The sequence below is a fragment of the Scyliorhinus torazame genome, chromosome 16, assembly GCF_047496885.1.
Source record: "Scyliorhinus torazame isolate Kashiwa2021f chromosome 16, sScyTor2.1, whole genome shotgun sequence".
Taxonomy (NCBI): Eukaryota; Metazoa; Chordata; class Chondrichthyes; order Carcharhiniformes; family Scyliorhinidae; genus Scyliorhinus; species Scyliorhinus torazame.
The window spans coordinates 198910551-198915165 of NC_092722.1; positions in this window are offsets into that span (position 1 = coordinate 198910551).

Sequence of the window (4615 nt, forward strand, 5' to 3'; positions counted from 1 at the left end):
GGAGGGGGAGCAACCAGAAGTCATGGTGCTCATACGCACTAATGACATAGCTAAGAAAAGGGATGAGGATTTAAAAAGTGATCTTAGGGAGTTAGGTTGGAAGCTAACGAGCAGGACAAGCAGAGTAGTGATCTCAGGAGTGCTACCGGTGCCACGTGCAAGTAAGGCAGAGAGCAAGTGCAGCTGAACACTTGGCTACAGGGCTGATGCAGGAGGGAAGGCTTCAGATATGTGGATCATTGGAATATCTTCTGGGGAAGATGGGACCTGTGCATGAAGGACGGATTGCATCTAAACTGGAGGGGCACCAATATCCTGGGTGGGAGGTTTGCTAGAGCTCTTCGGGAGCGTTTACACTAGTTTGGCAGGGGGACGGGAACCAGAGCTATGGATCAGAGGACAGGGTAGCTGTTGAACAGGCAGAAATAGTATGCAGCAAGTCTGTGAGGAAGGATAGACAGTTGGTGGGGCAAAGTTGCACTCAGTGGAATGGAATGGGTTAAAGTGTGTCTGTTTCAATGCAAGGAGTGTCAGGAATAAGGGAGAGGAACTTAGAGCATGGATCAGTACTTGGAACCATGATGTTGTGGCCATTATGGAGACATGGATTTCACAGGGGCAGGAATGGTTGTTAGATATTCCGGGGTTTAGATGTTTTCAGAAGAATAGGGAGGGAGGTAAAAGAGGAGGGGGAGTGGCACTGTTAATTAGGGAGTGCACCACAGCTGCAGAAAAAGAGATAGTTGAGGAGGGTTTGTTTACTGAGTCAGTATGGGTGGAAGTCAGAAACAAGAAAGGAGCAGTCACTTCATTGGGAGTTTTCTATGGACCCCCCCCCAATAGCAGCAGAGAGATGGAGGAACAGATTGGGCGGCAGATCTTGGAAAAGTGCAGAACATAGAACATAGAACATAGAACATAGAACATAGAACATAGAACATAGAACATAGAACCGTACAGCACAGAACAGGCCCTTTGGCCCTCGATGTTGTGCCGAGCAATGTCCAAAACTAAGATCAAGCTATCCCACTCCCTGTCATTCTGGTGTGCTCCATGTGCCTATCCAATAATCGCTTGAAAGTTCCTAAAGTGTCCGACTCCACTATCACAGCAGGCAGTCCATTCCACACCCTAACCACTCTCTGAGTAAAGAACCTACCTCGGACATCCCTCCTATATCTCCCACCCTGAACCTTATAGTTATGCCCCCTTGTAACAACTACATCCACCTGAGGAAATAGTCTCTGAACGTCCACTCTATCTATCCCCCTCATTATCTTATAAACCTCTATTAGGTCACCTCTCATCCTCCTCCACTCCAAAGAGAAAAGCCCTAGCTCCCTTAACCTTTCCTCATAAGACCTATTCTGTAACCCAGGCAGCATCCTGGTAAATCTCCTTTGCACCCTTTCCAATGCGCCCACATCCTTCCTATAATGAGGTGACCAGAACTGCAACTCCAAATGTGGTCTCATCAGGGTCATGTATAGAACATAGAACATAGAAAAATGCAGCACAGAACAGGCCCTTCGGCCCACGATGTTGTGCCGAACCTTTGTCCTAGATTAATCATAGATTTTACAGTGCAGAAGGAGGCCATTTGGCCCATCGAGTCTGCACCGGCTCTTGGAAAGAGCACCCCACCCAAGGTCAACACCTCCACCCAACACTAAGGGCAATTGTGGACACTAAGGGCAATTTATCATGGCCAATCCACCTAACCTGCACATCTTTGGACTGTGGGAGGAAACCAGAGCACCCGGAGGAAACCCACGCACACACGAGGAGGACGTGCAGACTCCGCACAGACAGTGACCCAAGCCGGAATCGAACCTGGGACCCTGGAGCTGTGAAGCAATTGTGCTATCCACAATGCTACCGTGCTGCCCTGAAGAACAAATTAATCTACACTATTTCATTCTACCGTAATCCATGGACCTATCCAATAGCTGCTTGAAGGTCCCTAATGTTTCCGACTCAACTACTTCCACAGGCAGTGCATTCCATGCCCCCACTACTCTCTGGGTAAAGAACCTACCTCTGACATCCCCCCTATATCTTCCACCATTCACCTTAAATTTATGTCCCCTTGTAATGGTTTGTTCCAGCCGGGGAAAAAGTCTCTAACTGTCTACTCTATCTATTCCCCTGATCATCTTATAAACCTCTATCAAGTCACCCCTCATCCTTCTCCGTTCTAATGAGAAAAGGCCTAGCACCCTCAAACTTTCCTCGTAAGACCTACTCTCCATTCCAGGCAACATCCTGGTAAATCTCCTTTGCACATTTTCAAAGCTTCCACATCCTTCCTAAAATGCGGCGACCAGAACTGTACACTGTACTCCAAATGTGGCCTTACCAAAGTTTTGTACAGCTGCATCATCACCTCACGGCTCTTAAATTCAATCCCTCTGTTAATGAACGCTAGCACACCATAGGCCTTCTTCACAGCTCTATCCACTTGAGTGGCAACTTTCAAAGATGTATGAACATAGACCCCAAGATCTCTCTGCTCCTCCACATTGCCAAGAACTCTATCGTTAACCCTGTATTCCGCATTCATATTTGTCCTTCCAAAATGGACAACCTCACACTTTTCAGGGTTAAACTCCATCTGCCACTTCTCAGCCCAGCTCTGCATCCTATCGATGTCTCTTTGCAGCCGACAACAGCCCTCCTCACTATCCACAACTCCACCAATCTTCGTATCGTCTGCAAATTTACTGACCCACCCTTCAAATCCCTCATCCAAGTCATTAATGAAAATCACAAACAGCAGAGGACCTAGAACTGATCCCTGTGGTACGCCACTAGTAACTGGGATCCAGGCTGAATATTTGCCAACCACCACCACTCTCTGACTTCTATCAGTTAGCCAGTTCGTTATCCAACTGGCCAAATTTCCCACTATCCCATGCCTCCTTACTTTCTGTATAAGCCTACCATGGGGAACCTTATCAAATGCCTTACTAAAATCCATGTACACTACATCCACTGCTTTTCCTTCATCCACATGCTTGGTCACCTCCTCAAAGAATTCAATAAGACTTGTAAGGCAAGACCTACCCCTCACAAATCCGTGCTGACTATCCCTAATCAAGCAGTGTCTTTCCAGATGCTCAGAAATCCTATCCTTCAGTACCCTTTCCATTACTTTGCCTACCACCGAAGTAAGACTAACTGGCCTGTAATTCCCAGGGTTATCCCTAGTCCCTTTTTTGAACAGGGGCACGACATTCGCCACTCTCCAATCCCCTGGTACCACCCCTGTTGACAGTGAGGACGAAAAGATTATTGCCAACGGCTCTGTAATTTCGTCTCTTGCTTCCCATAGAATCCTTGGATATATCCCCTCAGGCCCGGGGGAGTTGTCTATCCTCAAGTTTTTCAAAATGCCCAACACATCTTCCTTCCTAACAAGTATTTCCTCGAGCTTACCAGTCTGTTTCACACTGTCCTCTCCAACAATATCGCCCCTCTCATTTGTAAATACAGAAGAAAAGTACTTGTTCAAGACCTCTCCTATCTCTTCAGACTCAATACACAATCTCCCGCTACTGTCCTTGATCGGACCTACCCTCGCTCTAGTCATTCTCATATTTCTCACATATGTGTAAAAGGCCTTGGGGTTTTCCTTGATCCTACCCGCCAAAGATTGTTCATGCCCTCTCTTAGCTCTCCTAATCCCTTTCTTCAGTTCCCTCCTGGCTATCTTGTATCCCTCCAGCGCCCTGTCTGAACCTTGTTTCCTCAGCCTTACATAAGTCTCCTTTTTCCACTTAACAAGACATTCAACCTCTCTTGTCAACCATGGTTCCCTCACTCGTCCATCTCTTCCCTGCCTGACAGGGACATACATATCAAGGACACGTATACCTGTTCCTTGAACAAGTTCCACATTTCACTTGTGTCCTTCCCTGACAGCCTATGTTCCCAACTTATGCACTTCAATTCTTGTCTGACAACATCGTATTTACCCTTCCCCCAATTGTAAACCTTGCCCTGTTGCACGCACCTATCCCTCTCCATTACTAAAGTGAAAGTCACAGAATTTTGGTCACTATCTCCAAAATGCTCCCCCACTAACAAATCTATCACTTGCCCTGGTTCATTACCAAGTACCAAATCCAATATTGCCTCCCCTCTGGTCGGACAATCTACATACTGTGTTAGAAAAGCTTCCTGGACACACAGCACAAACACCACCCCATCCAAACTATTTGATCTAAAGAGTTTCCACTCAATGTTTGGGAAGTTAAAGTCACCCATGACTACTACCCTATGACTTCTGCACCTTTCCAAAATCTGTTCCTCCACATCTCTGCTACTATTGGGGAGCCTATAGAAAACTCCTAACAAGGTGACTGCTCCTTTCCTATTTCTGACTTCAACCCATACTACCTCAGTAGGCAGATACCCCTCGAACTGCCTTTCTACAGCTGTTATACTATCTCTAATTAACAATGCCACCCCCACCTCTTTTACCACCCTCCCTAATCTTATTGAAACATCTATAACCAGGGACCTCCAACAACCATTTCTGCCCCTCTTCTATCCACATTTCCGTGATGGCCACCACATCGTAGTCCCAAGTACCGATCCATGCCTTAAGTTC